The sequence below is a fragment of the Thalia democratica genome, chromosome 6, assembly GCF_965202585.1.
Source record: "Thalia democratica chromosome 6, ktThaDemo2.hap1.1, whole genome shotgun sequence".
Classification (NCBI taxonomy): Eukaryota; Metazoa; Chordata; class Thaliacea; order Salpida; family Salpidae; genus Thalia; species Thalia democratica.
The window spans coordinates 12,901,414-12,918,611 of record NC_139170.1 but is presented as its reverse complement, the minus strand read 5'-3'; positions in this window follow the sequence as shown (position 1 = coordinate 12,918,611).

The window sequence follows — 17,198 nt, the reverse complement described above, 5'->3', positions numbered from 1 at the left end:
TTTAGGGAGATATGATTTAGTTCTTCTTTAAAATAAGTAATTAAAAACAGAGTTTACACACGGTCAGGATATTCAGAACAACTCAGGATAGTTTTGTAAATTTAAGAACTTTTAAAATTTCAGAAAATATATATTCTAGATATCAACTTAAGTAAGATTTAGTTGAATTCAATTTCTTATAATTCAATTTTTTTATAACTCAATTTTTTAATAAAAACTTGATTTCTAATAATTTTGAAAAGTTACAAAAACATTTTAAAGCATTTGATAAAACTCAAGATAACTCAGTACAGTTACATTGGCAAAAAGAGTGGCAACCCAGTAGAAATATAAGATTAATCATATTATTTTTAATAAAAATAATTTCTTACAGTTACATGGTTTTTTTCTCCTTAATTAAGAATGTCAATTTCATGGCAGTTGTTCAACGTAAGAGAGGAATACCGTTGTTATGCTATTCGCAGTCTTTGCAATAAACTAATTAAAAGAGGTAATGCTACTTTATACAGCACTTCTTCTTCACTTAAGCATTTGATTTCAAAACATCTAGGCTAGAAAATCATCATCATCATCCAATAAAGCAGTCAGCGATAGTTCGTCTCCATTTAAAAAAAGGAAGCTAACAGCAATGAAATAAACTAGTATTGAGAGTTATCGACCTGTAAAACAATGGAATATAAACGATCCAAAAGCAATCAAATTTCATAAGAAAAATGAACATGATTGCTATGGGCAACCAACCATTTTCAGTTACTAGCGATCAAGGTTTCATAGACATTTTGGCTGCTTTACAGCTAAGTAACTTGATTTTGAACACTAGTTGCTTCACTGATAAAAATACAAACTGAGTTACCAGAAGCTTCGTTTTGTCATTTACAAGTGACATATGGGAAATTTCGAAGACAAAGACATCATACATTTTTTCAGAAGAGCATTGGTTAAACGAAAGCTTTGAGTACAAACACTGAGATTTGCATGTAAGGAAAAAGAAGATTCTCACACTGGCTTTAATACTTGTTAAAACATAAAGGTGATGCTTGAAAATTGGGGTATTAATATGAATCGCATTCACGTTTTTCTGCGCGACAATGCATTTAAAATGAAGGCTGGTATGTTGATGTTAGAATCCTCTTCAGCACCCAGTTTCATTCACACGCTTAAACTGATAATTAAAGATTCACTTTTTTCAGAAAGTACAATAGCGTGTTAATAGCTAAGGCCTGTCAAACTATTGGCCACTTTAACAATTTTATACAACGTCCGAGAAACTAAAAAAAATCCAGGTCACTTTAGGTTCATCAGTGTTAATGCAACAAGCCTTGTTACTTTTGCAATATATTGATACAAGGTGGAACTCAACCTACCTAATGCTGAAAAGATTAGAAAAATTAAAATCAATTGTCCAGAACTACGTGGCTAACAACAAATTTAAACCCAATAATATTCTTACATCTGATGAATGGTAACTTATTAGCATCCTTAATGAACTGATCAAACCTTTTTATATAGTAACACAGAAGTGTATTAAAAAGAACGCATTGCTGTCAAGTGTAATCCTACGTGCAGCAGTAATAAAAAAAATTGATCATAAAGCTAGTAGTCTATCAGGTCTATATACAACCTTGGTAGAAAATATAGAAGAGGCTTTAGGAAGATGGTTTTATACTGCTAACAACAGTACACGAATAAACCTTCATGATAACGACTTGATTTTACTTACAACAGCTGTTGATTCACAATATAGAAGGTTGTAAGGTCAATGAAATCACAAGTAAAAATCGTAATTTTCGTGAGACTGGCTAAAGAGGTCAAGTTCTTCTTGTACCGCCTAATAAACCTAAAGCTCAAATACCTAGAAATGATGTTCACAAAGAATTTTGTCGTTCTACTCTACATATAAATCGGAAAGAAGTGCAAACACTCACGAAATAAAGCAACAAGATTCAGTTGATCAGGAAATTAAGGCTTTCGTGGCTGTAGAAAATTTATCTGCTGAAGAAGTTAAAGAAGCTGAAGTCTTGTCTTGGTGGAACTCAAACAAGAAAAAATATACACATCTTGCCAGGTTTGCAAGAAGGTATCTTTCCGCACCACAATCTTCTGTTTATTCTGAAAAGTTATCCTCAGAAGCTGGTAAGTTGTAAGAACAAAAACGGAATCCATTGATTCAAAAAACCGGCAAAAAATTTTTTTTCTTCATCAGAACTTGAAAAGAAAACATTAGATTTCTTTTTAGCTTAATGGCGTTGGTATAAGTAAATATTATTTACTAAGTTATTTACTTTTGTATATGTAAACAGTTGCTAAAGAAGTTATTGTAAGTAAAAGTCTAATGTAAAGTCTATCATAGAAAAAAGTTCTTTTTTTTTAAACATTGAAACATTTAATTTAATTTTCTTTTACGTCAAACAAGTACAAAATTCAAAATTAGTCGTACAAGTAGATTGAAATTTTACATTTAAACTGAGACTTCGTATATGTATGTTTTTGGTGTTTTTACAAAGTTCTTTTTCCTAATGTTCAAATAAAACATTTAGACAATAACGTTGTGTTTATTTTTAACAAAACATTTGTAACAAACAGTTTTTACTAATTAATGGTATTATAACAATATACTTTTATAAGTTCGTTATCTGTTGAAACTACGCAAAACTTTAAATATTTAGGATCCGGAACCGGCCCGATTTTAAGTTATAAAAAAGATGCGGAACAGGAACTGGCCGGAGCTTAAGTAGTGGATCCGGTAGATCACTAATTATTACATTATCGATTAGGTGTTATAATTTTATCACGCCTAGTCGTTTTAACAACAAAATGTGTTGTGATTATCAATTAAAGCTGACCTTTAATAAACTTTATAGCACAGTTAATACAATAAAAACTAGTTTTGGAACATAAGCATTAAACAAACTACAGACGTTTAAAAAATTCCGGAACCTTTCCGCACATTGAAAGAATATTTTAGAAACAATGAATTTCAATTAAATTAAAAAGAAATATACTAGCTCCTAAGTAACAATACAATTTCTATATCTGTCAAATACACTAAATTGCGTATTCAACACTTAAATCTGCATGCTTAAAATAATGTTTAAAAATGTTTCATCTAATTTTTAAAGTCAATTGTAATATAGAGATTTTATTTTTGCTTAAAACGAGCAAAATTTTAAAATAATGCTCGGTTGGACAGATAAATATGATTATACCTAGTAAGGTTTTGTTTTTAAATACGTGTTTATACAAAAATTATAGACAATTTATAGTTTAAACTGTTGAAGTACCTTTGAACACCAATGGTTTTACCATTTTGTTAAAAAGTTAATCTGTATTAGCTTGAATATTTTTTCGTCTTATCAAAAATTTAAAACAATTTGAATGTTTTCAATTCCTCTAAATGTATATCAAAACATTATTTTAAGTAAATTACTTTTAAGACTAAGAATTATCTGAAAACACGTGTTTAATACTTAATCAGTCAATCTTTAAACACATACAACTGGGATTTGTTTTTAAATTTAAAATTAATATTTAATAGAAACTTAACTTTAAAACTAACTACAATCTAAATCTTTGTACTATAATATAATAAATAATTAAAAGTTTAGCGTAATAGAACAAAAATATATTTAGATTTTAATTATGAGTTTAAACTACTTCCAACTATAACAAATGATAAAGCATAGTTTTAAAAAAGTAGAAACTAAAATATACAAATAATTAATAGTTGTCCAATATAACTTACATTTTAATTTAAAATTATAATAGTTTTACAAAAATAAAACTGAAATTTTAAAATTGACTTGATAAGTTTAAATATCACCATCTCATCAATATCAAACTTTTTAAAACCTGTTCGACACATGGTATATCTTTCATAAAACTACATTTACTAAAATTTAAGTGAATGTTTTTGTGTCAGATAACTTTGGTTTAATTTTATTGTGTTTAGTTAATTTAATTTAGTTAAAAATTCCGAAAAAAAAATCTTTAAAAATAACATAATATGTAATGTATACTTGTTTAGGAAGCATCGTAACTAGTCACAAAATAGTTTCTGAAATTTTCAAGTAACACTGATATGTAATTGATATGATTTACTTGAGGCTATTTCAATATTAAAATTTTATAAAATAATTAAAATTTAAATCGTTAAGTTTAGTAAATTTAATGTTGTAAATATAGTTCTTAAAATTAAGATTTAAGCCACAGCTTACGAAGTTGTAAATTAGTTTCTTTTACACTGGTTGAATAGTTTAAAAATAATAAAAACGAGAATTCGAAACTTTGAATAACTAAAACCATTAATTTAATAAGCTGTTATAAATTCCAAGATACACATTAAAATTGGTATTATTATGTTTATTATCTTATCGTATTTGATGCATTTTAATGTTAAATGTTAGAAACATGTTTTGTACCTTTATTATCTTAAAACTATTTCTATTTCAAGTTTTTAGTTGAAAAAATGAATATAACAAAATTTACGGCTAAATAACAACTAATAAACACAAGCTAGTTTTTTGTGTAGAAATTTTAACACTTTTTTTTAGATTAAAGTTTTTGGACCTCAAAACACTAATGAAAAATAGATGTAAAAGAAAATGTTTCACAATGACTTAATTGTATACTAATAATCGTATACCTAACACTAAGAATACTTAATGATTGAACTACTGAGGACAACAAAATTAAAGCTAAAAAATTAAGAATGAACTAAATTAAAGTTATTAGTTAATTAAGAGCTGAAAAGTTTTCTTGAATCATAAATAGATTATAATTATTAACTATTTAAGTAATAATAAACATTTTATTTTATAAATCTAATTTAATTTAAATTGTTGTAATTACTAAAGTATTTAAAATTAAACAATATTATTAGGTAAGTCTGCCAGAAAACAAAATTAAACGTTATTTTTATAATTTTCAACCTTTAGTATTGACTTAAATGTAAATTTAAGTGGTAGTTATACAGACTTTATCTTTTTAAAACTATACACATGATTACTAGTTTATTTTTTGTTAATTCAATAAATCAATAAACTTTGTTAAATCAATAAACTTTGTAATTTTAAACAAAAATGATGTTTATAACTTACTAGTAGGTATAAAGTGTTGCCACATTGTTTAAATTATTTAACGTTTATTTTTTGAACTTTTACAAAGATTTTAAAATTTTTAAATAGTTAGTTTTATAAATATGTAAAACCTAAACTATAGTTATAAACCATTGAAAACCATAACAAAACTTAAAATAGCTCTATGTTATAACTTGTACTATCTTACTTTAAAGTTAATTTTTTCATTTCTGGCAATATCTAAACTTTCTAGACTTGATTTATTCAAATAAAGGGTTTCACAAATTTTTTTTTCAAAAGGCACCGTTTAACAAAATTAAAAAAGTTATGGCCCCCTCCAATAATACTTCTCAAAAAATATCATTAAAACCGACTAAGACCTTTTTTTTTGGCTCTTCATCACTAACTCCAAAATATCCAAAGTGAGTTTTAAAGTATAGCCTTGAGGTTCCCCCTTTACAGCTTTTAGCACCTTTAACTTACCAAATCTTTCTCATAATATCTAATATGAATTTTAAAACTACCATTAAAAACATCTAAGATCTTTTTTATGCTTTTCATCATCAACTCCATAATATCTAGTGTAAGTTTCAACCCCTTTGGTCCATTTGCTGCTCATAGCCCCCTAAATTTCTGTAATGGCATTCAAGATTGCCACTTGGCCCAGTTTAAGAAAACCTGAAATGTAAACTTTTGACAAGTGCAAAAACATTGACATCTTGACAAAAAATGTTTGTGTTTTCTAGCTGTTCACTTACATTTTACGTGAATATTTTCCGGCTTTATAATTAACTAATTAAACAAAGCATTACATTAACTGAAATATATTTTTTATAGCGTGTACGATATATATTACGGATATGAACTGTCGCTACCGTATCTTCATCAGCGTCGTCCGCCACAGCTACAACCTCGTCTCCAACACCTACAGAATCCCCGTTTCCAAGCAGTACTCGTTCATGCATCACCGTGACGACCGCAGATCGATCGATGACGTCATCAGGAAGCACCTCCACTTCCTGAACCTGGCCGCCGACGACTTCCTGCACTACATCCTGCCGATTGTTGGCACACCTTGCGACGAGTCTTCACGCCTGAGTGATTTTGTCAGCCTGTACAAAGATGCCAACCCTGGCGACGACTCTCTGCTGATTGTTGTGAACTTGTTCAGGCAGAAAACCTCAGTTGCTCAGGCAGAGTTAGTTTGATCCTAATTTGATCTGTAAAACTTGTTTTTTTTTTGTAAAAATTATAAAGAAATATTGATTACTTAATTCGACAGAGCTTTTTTTACAGTATTTTTGTTTCTAGAGTTAAAGTTTGAGTTAACGGAACTTTAATTTTGTTACTAATTTTGTTCAGTTAGATTAAGTTTCCATAAATCTTTTAGTTGCCCGTTTGTGTTATCATTATCTGTTTCTATGTTAAAAGGAAATAAACTTTGTGTTTGGTCTTCTATTGTTTTTGTTATATTTATAAATTACATTTTAAAAAGATTTTATAACTTAAGAGATCAATAATGTATATTAAATCTTTTAAAACCAGCAGAAGTTAAGTTGAAGAAAAGTTTGAACATACAGTTAAAAATCAACTTAAGGAAACGAAAGTTCTTAATTGAATTCTTACTCATTTAGTACCAAACTATTAGTTAATCAGTTAATTTTCTCTAAAACTTTCAGAGGTAAGCTGCGTATTTTTTAAAGTATTTTATGTCTTATAATATATTTAATTATGTATTGAACCATTTTGTTTTCTTTTTACAGCTTAGTTTTTAAACTAGTTCCTCCTTTTTATTTGTTTATAATGTATAAGTTGTCACTTAAATTTGAAACTTGAGTTGATTCATAGTAACAAACAGGCCAGTTTTAAATACTTATCGACATTTACTAATATTAAATTACAGTTGCGAGAAACCGCTGTTTTTGTCTGAAAAAGTAAAATAAGTGACTTAGCATAGCAGTGAGGCACCCTTTTGTAGAAGAAACAGATGGTAGAACGATTATAGAACGACTTTGCTTATACGAACAAAGAGAAACTAAACAATCAAAATGTTAAAATTTTTACTAGATAAAGATATTTAATGAGAATCATAACTATAGCTCAGTAAAATTAAATTTGTTACAAACGTATACGATATTAATTTTTAAACTCATAAGTTAATTAGTTATTTGTTTAATATTAGAACAAATTCATAATTCAAAAGAGTACTTTCTTCTTAATAGAATTAACCATGTTTCAATGTTATGGTCTTGTTCTAACCTGCAAGTTGCTACTTTACTTATCCTAAAACTTTTGAAAAAGTGAAACTAATATCGTATGTGTGAAATACGCATTTTGTTTTATGCTTTTTTTAAGATTTTCAGGATCTAAATTATTTGGAAAAATAAAAGTTAGTTTATAAACATTTTGTATCGAGTAAGATAATAAAAACGATTTATAGAGAAAAAAAAACGGAAATAAAGAAATGATAGGATACAGCATAAGTATTTTTTAACATTTTTTTTCATTTTCATTAGTTTAACAAGTTATGAAAAGAAAAGAAACGGTGTTAAGTTTGGGAAAACAAAGAAAAAAGTAATTTAAAGAAATATTTTAGTCCGATTTAAACAAACAAACTATGTTTTATGTCAACTAAAAGCTGAAGCTTATAATCAATTTGACTTTTGGTATATGGAACTACAAGATGGTCTCAATTATAAAAAACAGTTACGTATATCACACTTGAAATTGACAATAGTCGGAAAGCAGTTCATCAAATGAAATATACATAAAGCTACATACGGTCAAATAAATTCAGGAAGTTAAATAATTCAGAAAAAAAACTTTTAATAGCTTTGATATCTGGTACTAACGATTTTTAATAAAACATTGGTCATATACAAAGTCAGAGACACAAGATGTCGATAAATGATTTATTCATAAACAAAGTAAAAAATATTTCGGTTATTTATTTAGTACAGTTGTTTGCAACTAAATAAAATCAATCGGTGATTAGGATTTTCAAGAAGTCTTTTTAACGTAATCACTTCCACAGAGACAACTAAACTATTAAAAGATATACATTTTTCTAGTTGGAGAAATATCTTTGTAAATTCAATTCAAGAGTGTTTTATTTTAATTAGTTGTATGTTTGGTATGATTTTTACATATCAAGCTAATTCAAATAGGTTTTAGGTTCTACTTTAGCGTAAAAAGGCAGTTGTTTCATATTCTTATTTGTTTTCCTATAAAGTATAGTCATGTCTTCTACATTTACAAGTTCACAATGTCACGAATTATATATAAAGCAAGATGAGTATTAAAAAAAGTTAACTATTTACTAATTAATCACACATTTAAAGTTAGTAATAACTTTGAGATAAAATAAGTTTAATATTAACACTAAAAATATAAACACATAAATTTCATTTAGAAAAATTCAGTTTTTCAAGCAACTTTTTTTTTTAACAATAGCTAAAAACATTTAAAATTCCCAGTCGGAATTGCGACACCAGCTGAAGTAGAAATTCTAACTCATTTGAGAATTTTTAAGCCGCAGTCATCATTCGATAACCTTGTATATTTTCTATTAGAGTAGACTAGAAAAGGATTACACTTAGTAATAAATCAAAAAGCACTCTAGTGGTATAAGCTATTTGTAAAGTAGAAAACAAATTGATCTAACAGTTTCACTGTCTCTATTCTTAAAAAATGATTAATAGCTTTATTAAACCATAAAAACAAAAAATTAGTGTTTTTCAAAAGCTTATCCTAAATATAGAATTGTAAATAAAACAGTACAAATGTAAAAGTTATTAAAATAAGTGATGTTTATATATATCTTACTTAAGTTTGAAAATTAAAAACAAATACAGTAGACTCACTTAAATTTTATTGTTTAAAACCAAACTTTGTATGATAATGAAGTTTTTTAAAATTGATTTATTTCCTAAATGACAAAAATATCAGAGGTTTTAATAGATAATGTAAGTTATACTTAGATATATGCATTTAGTTTTGCTGTTTCAAGTACCATAAGAGTTGTTTTAAGCTCATAAAAATTTTAGAGAGTAGTGACTAGTGTGTGAATTTTCTAGCTGCTTATATTCGGAAAATAAAAATCCCTATAATAAACGAAAAAAAACCTAAACGATTAAGTAGTTTCATTTTAAAAACCGTTATGTAATTTTAAACTTTATAAGTAAGTTTATTAGTTTACAATATTTCCCTTATAAACACTTTGAAACTACGAAACAGAATTGTTTACGTTTATAGTTTGAGACAGTATGTAGTATTGTTTAATAATTACTACAAACTGTTTAAAGCAATCTTAACGTAAAATTGACTTTAAAATTTTTATTTTTAAAAACAACTCTGAAAATAAAAACAAATAAACAAACAGTAACTATGTTTTTTCGTAGTGAGCATAGTGAAAAATAAGAAAACATTAATTTTTATCTTTGTACCACCGTTATTTGTTTAGACAATTAGGTGCTTTAAACTAAAAAAACAAAGTAGACTATAGAAAATGATTTTATTATGTTGACGATGCTGTTTCTTTCTGTATTATAAATCTTCAGTCTACTGTTTGCAGTAAAGCTCAAATCTTTAGCTCTTGACTTGTCTTCATTCAAAACTCTTGTAAACAAAATATCTTAGTAAATTTTTTTTAAATAAATTCTTTAGTTTGTTATATTATAATTTCGATGTATAATTTTTTTTAAACGAAACTATCATAAGTACAACGGTTTAGGAAATATTAAGTTTATGTTATATGTTAACCAGTGTGTTACTTACATAAGATTAAGAACTCAGGTACTAAATTGTATTGTTTAAAGTTTAATTTTTAGTTGTATAACTTTTTTTTGTACTACTATTTACTTCTTTCACAGTATTCTTTACTATGACTAAAAACAATATTTCTAAAAATGTCACTACAGAAGATTAACTTAATATTTAAATTTATAGGTTCTGAACAAATTATTATCTTATATATGAAAAAGTTTTTATAAAAGCATTTATTTAATGGTTTGTTAAAAACTAAAGGTTTGTTTTTATGGCTATCTACTTCTTAAAAGCAAGTATAATGTGAAGATTTTTAAGTTAAAAAATATTGCATACAATAATCTTTTTTATCACTTTTACCTAAAAAATATGATACGTTTACAGCTAAAGTATTATTTTTAAAGCATAAATAATACTATGCTTTTTATCATAAATAAATAAAAAAATAAACTTTCTTGAAGGTTAGTTATGAAACCATTAGGCCAACTGTAGGGTTTCAAGTGTTTATGCATGATTACTTATCGACTATCAAAATGGAAACTAATTTTAGATTGATATAAATAGCTTTGCATAAAAGGTTAAATTTTCGAGTATTACGTCTTTTCTGTTTATGATTTAAACATCCTTGATTTATCTTTAAGACTTTGTATTACATCTATAATCCTTATTTTTATCAAGTAGTGATGTATAATACTGCTTGATTAAAATAACTAGTTTGAAATGGTCTGCAAAGCTTATAATCCTACCTACAATTTCTTTTTTGTAACTCAAAAATTGTTAAAAATTTTTATCAGAAACATAATTAAGAAAAAAAACTGCTGTGGAAATGTTTTGTAGCAATTTCTAAACCTTTTTTGGTTAGGTAAAGAATTTTAAGTAGCTTTTAATTCAAGTGCAGAGACAATTTTTGGAAACGACGATTATTTTCATACAATTAAACCTTCGTTTAAATATTTTTCGTTTATGTTTATACTTTGAAACTTACGTTTACCTTTTATTAGAAAAAAATGAAAAAGATTATTAAAGTAGCTCAAACTTTTATTTCAAAAAGTCGTTTTTAGTAATACAAAAGTCAAGTCATTGGTTATATAGCTGGGACAAATAGATACTATTTTAGCTAACAGTTTAAAGAGGCTCAATAAAATGTTTATTCGATTTTTTAATAGACAGTAAAGTATGATTTTTTTAGTTTTACAGCATTCTCTTAACAAAAAATGTAGAATATAATTTCAGGTTTGTAATTCTGGTCGTAAAACTTTTACTTTTCAGTTTTTAGTTTACATTTTTAAAATATTAGCTTCTAAAAATATAAATGACTTATTTTAGTAGTCCTTAAATGATGACTTGGTAAAAAAGTTTAAGCCTAAGAAAAAGTACTTATTGTGGCATATGGTTATCAAATGGAAATATGATGTGACGTATATTACAAAAATAGCTTACCTTTACGTTTTATCACATGTTATACTGCATGACTAGAAAAATAAATATTTGAAAATTTGTTCAATTACTATTTTATGTAAATAAAGTAAATAAACAGTTAAGGTATGATGAACCCTTATATAATAAATTAAAACCTATTCGTTAAGAATACTGAAAGGGCTTTGAAACGTTTAATAACAAACAAAACAATAACTTTATAATATGTTATATAACTTTAGCAACTTAAAAATACAATCACACATATATATCATGTAATAAAAAGATTTGAAAAATATCTCTTTACTCTTTTTTAAAAATTACTTAATACTTTAAATATTACCTTTAGAACTGTTCTACTACAAATAAGAAATTACTTAGCTTTAACTTAGTTTAATTAATTTTGTCATTTGAAAATTGAAATTTTAAAACTTTAAACAAGATTAAAATTTTTTACGACTTCACAAATTCTAAAAAAAATAATAACAACTTATACTTAAATACAATTAAAATTTTTTTTAAACTTTATTCTTTAGCTACTATTCTAATTTAGTTACAAAAGTTTTTAAAGTTATATTTGAAAAGTTATGAGTTTAGATTACTTGATAATAAAGCAAATTTATTTCTAAAAGTAACAATATAGTTTAAATAATTTAAAATTTTGATAAAGTTGTTTTTAACTTTCATTAATAAGTTAAATATTTTTGCTTCTACTTAAAACTGTTTTTTAAACTTATTGATTATCCACAAGGCTCTTACTTATCTTTAAAGAAAACCTACAAAAAAAATTCAAGCTTCAAAGTATATCATTTTAATTAGTATAGAATAGATAATAAAAAGATTTTCAGTTTTTAATTTTTTATCGTTTAGAACAAAACTTTAGATGTCTTTGTATAAAGTATAGTACTTTTTTTTTGTTTCAATACCTTATTTATAAACAAATATTTGGTGGTGTATGTTTCATGGTATCAAAAAATTAATTGCTGTTGTATAACATCAACAGATAAGTTACAAAAGTTAGGCTATTTCTATTTGTAAATTATTATAGAATATCAAATTAGAATATGTTTTCTAATTATCATTTAAGTTCTTTCAAAGTTTTAAAAGAAATTTGTAGAACTTTATTAGTTAATACTCTAATTTAGATAACATTACAGCTGTTTCAATATTTTGAAAAAAAGTATCAGTTTTTATTTATCTTTATTATGACTTATAATAATAAATATAGCTGTATGTTAAAATACAATTGTATGTTTGAACGTATTTTGTACGATTTAGGTAGTAAATACTTCTTAATAGTTTCGTTTAATTTTTCAATTTAATTATTACATAAAACTCTTTTATTTTTCAAAGCTATTACAGAGGAATTTAAATTTTGTAAGCAATTTTCATTTTGTTGTTTAAAAGGCGCTTTTCATTTGTTCATATTTCTTTCAACATTTTAAATTAATCTAAAAAATAACAAAAATATATCCTAAAGTACATCCTTTTAAAATTTATAAGACATTTCTAAACTTCCTTTTACGCACTTTGAAACATAAGCAAAGATAAACATCATCCTAAATGAACTTTATATACGTTTTATATTACGTAGTTGTGTACTTGTTCAATATCAAGTACTTTGTGTTGTTTATGCTGTTTGTATTCTGTGGTAAATTTTCAATATACTTTACTTTTTTAATGTAAAATTCATTTAAAAATTAAATGTAAAGACATTTCTTTAAAAGCAAATATATTTTTCTGTAAAACTTGTATTTTGGTAAATCTTTCTAAGTTAAATATATATATATATCTACCATATTTAAACTACAACATAAAAAAATATATATACAGTCAAACAATAATTTTATGTTTACATTACTTTTTAGTTCTAGTTTTCAAAGAAAATTTTTCTTTATTTAAAAAGAACATAGTGATTTTTTGCCATTTGAAATAATTTTTTTCTATCTTTATTGCAATTTAAAATGTTATAACTGTTTATTGGTTTAGGAAAAATACACTAAAGAAAATTTTAATATATTTCAAATGTTTTTTATAAAAGTCTTAGCTTAAAGCTATTTGACACAATTATAAAAGTTTTGGATTTTCTAAACTTTTTATCAAATAGAAAGTTTTTGTATATGCATATTAACAAAAAATATATTTAAAAGAACTTCCAGTAATAGAACATAATAACGTATTCTTTTTTATTTAAGATAGTTCTACAGGATAAATATAGTTTAATGTTTCGTACTTAAATTAATTGGTCATGATAAAGTTTTTAAAACATAAAAACAAGTTTTATTATGTGATACATTAAATTAAGGTAGAATAGCTTTTCTACTCTAAAAAAGTTTGATATGCTTTTATATGTGTATAAGTTTATTTAAATACTTTTTAATAAGTATTCAGTAAGGTTTGAAAAACACTTCGATACAGTGTTATAGAACACTTTTGTGTATTATAAAGTAAAATCGTTGTGAAACTCATCCTTACGTAGTTAGCTTTTAAGTAATGAATACCTAAAACCAGTGAGTTTGAAATGACATGTTTAGTCGTGTGGTCGCCTGAACAAATACGAATGACGTACACCGCGTTGTTTCTACAGCTTGTTAAAAATAAATGTTCGTTAGAGTAAAACTTTTTTTTTGTTTTCTAAAGTAATATAATATTTAATTTTTTTTAACACTTGCAACTTTCAAACAGTTGTTATAAATAAATAGATGGTTTAGTTATAGTTAGAAAAAAAAGTTTATTAGTCGTGTATACAGCTCAATTTTATATAAAAAATAAGAAAATTAATACATCTTTTGTAAAAATTAGTATAACTCTTGAAACTTTATAAAAGCAAATGATGAAATCTTTTACAAATTAACAAAGCTTAATATATGATAGCTGAAGTTCACAAGTTTAATATGAAACAAAAAATGATAGAATAAAACAGAAAACTTTAAACGTTATACCTATAAAAACCTTTGAAGTAAATAAGTTGTTGTAAACAGAATAAAAAAGACCTGCGTTTATAAAACTTGTTTTATTTTTAAACTTTTTTATACTTTTTTACTAATTTATTATCAGTAGATTAACTAAAATACATATATTAACTATTTACAAAAAATCCCAAAATATGTTATTTCCAAAAATGATTTTTTTAAATAGTGTTTCTCGTTTGTCTAAATTACTAAATTAAATAAATTGCTTATGTTTTTAAACGTTTTAAAAGAAACTTAATGCACATGCGATCAAATAAACTGAACTTTTAAATGGTTTGTAAAGTTTTTTTTTTCCTTTTACAATAATCTGTTAGAAATTAACGATAAAGTTTTTGGACTAAATAATAAGACGTTAAGAGATATCATCTAAGTTTGTTTTGTTTCCTAAGGTTTATATTCTGATATTACGTAATTTCATTTTACGCAAAAAAATTATGTGCTAGTCTTAATTCATTTAACTTTCACTTTAAATACATCCAATGCTAATTCGGAAATGTATACTAAAACACTTGCATATTGTTTAAAAGTTTTGAAAATTAAGTAGAAGAGTATATTTAAGTTTCTAAAGAAACATACAGCAAACTGAGAAAAACACAACTAGCATAGTAATTGTATGTACTAACTTCTTAACACTGACTTTATACTAAGCACTAATCTGATGTAAAAGTTACTTTAACATAATTTATAAATACTATAACACGTTTATGCGCTCTATAACAGTAAAACTTCATTTCACACGACTTTAAGTTATATGCAATAGACTGCAGTTTTGTATAGCTTGCATTTTATCAATAAACGCGAACAAGTTTTATTAACATATAAACTTCTTATTAGCTTATATGCATTTTTTCCTATTTTTAACACAAACTTTTAAATTTAACTTATTAATATATTGAAATAGTTGCAAAAAATTAAAGTGTTTCGTAAATTCAGTTTTCTGCTCTATACAATTTTCAAATAACCTTTACAATAGATTTCAATTTATACTACTTTAATAAACTACTCATAAACCCTTAAAGAAAAATACATATGCAATACCTAAAACTTGCATGACAAGATATTTAAACTTTCTAAGAGTTAGTTAGTTGAAAAATAGTTTTTATTTGAAAGTTTGTTTGAAAACATTATAAACTAAAGGTTTATTATAGATAATAAAACTATATTTGCCTATACAAGACATTAAAAGGTGTCTGTGGTCGATTCGATAACCATTAGGTTCTTCAGACCAAACATTTTGAGCATCTTTTTTTTCGTTCAATAAACTATAACTATGTTACAACTAGTAATAAATTTTAAAAGTTAAATAAAAGTTGGAAAAAAAAATTTGTTTACTACTTAGGTTATTATTTTCATAAAATGTTTTTATTTGTTTTGTAAAGGTTTTTTCAATTTAATTAAAAATACAAAGTGTTACTACTTAAAGAATTACTTTTAAGTTAATCTAACTTTTAACCTAGATGTTGTTTGATAATAAATAATCAAATAGTTTCCTATTTTCACCAGAAAAACATCACGAGTTTACTTTTCAAAGAAGGTTTCAAGGAAATGACCTATATAGTTATTATGATGTAAATTATTTGTCAAAGTTTAAGCAGATTTAAAAAACAAAAAAATCTGCAAACATCAAGTACTAAAATCACAAAAATAAAAAACTCATACAGTTTTAGTTTATCTACGTTTAATAATATTTATTAATAAAATGATATTGTACTAATATAAGTCTATGAATTTACTTCAAAGAAAACTTATAAATACAACTTTTATATAGCAATGTTTTAATAATTAAATACACATTAATTACTTTTTTAAATAACTTCTAATTGTATTTTTTTATTCACAAGCAGTTTTTATTTACTTAAATTTTATTTGTTAAATAATATTTTTACCATTGATTTTAATATTAAATTTTTAAAAGTCTTATACTTTTAAGATACTAATCATCTAACTTTTTTGTTTTTCTTTATTATATTTAAAAATATATCAAAATAAGCTTAGATAAAAATAAAAACAAATTAATTACAAGCAATATATTTACAAAAGTTACATAAAGTTTCACATCATTAAATAAATTTTTAATGTATCTAAAAGCATTTGCAAAGATAATAACGATTGTTCAACGTAATTGGCGGTTTTTTATTAAAAAAACTACCACTTATTCGAAATGTAAGAAGTTATACTTTTTAAATTTAAACAAGGAAACTAATATAACCTGGTAAAAATTAGTTTTCTTCTATTAGAATTTGCTTAAAATGTACGCACTTTAAACAGTAAAGAAAATAAAACTACTATTTGTTTACAACTATAGATTTATAAAATGTGAAGGAAAGTGAAAAAACAAATACATATAGAGCAAAGTCAATCATTTATGTAGTTAATTAAATGTTATGATTATATAAAAAAAATCTGCTTAATTAGCAAATTATTAGCTATTTTTTTACTTTTATCAATACTCAAAAATTTCAAACTTACATTTTATTGTATATCGTCCAGAAAGATCTGAAATACTTTAAGTTAGTAAGATACAAAATATTTAAAAATGTGATTTTTTTTCTTCATGGCGTTTCATAGAATATAAATACTTTAAAACAGTTTTCTTAGTAATGTAGCTTAAACAGTTGCTTATTTTATTATTATTTACTAATGCACTCAATAAACTTCATTTTAAACAACATTCTTGGAACTTTCTTACAAGTACTATTTTTGTAAACTATGCAAGTAATTTATATGTAACAAACAAAAGTTCATACTTTATTGTAATAGCATTTAACATTATACAGTTGATATTTACAGTGTAAATTTTACACATTAAATATCTATCAAACCTACATCTATTTACAAAAAATTCCAACATTTAAAATAATGATTGTAAACCATGTGTGTTATGCTATTAAGCTCAGTTTTTAAAGCTTTTGTAATTATAAAAATATCGGAAGTACTTGAAATAAATGAGTGTTTAGCTTGAGTTCATCAA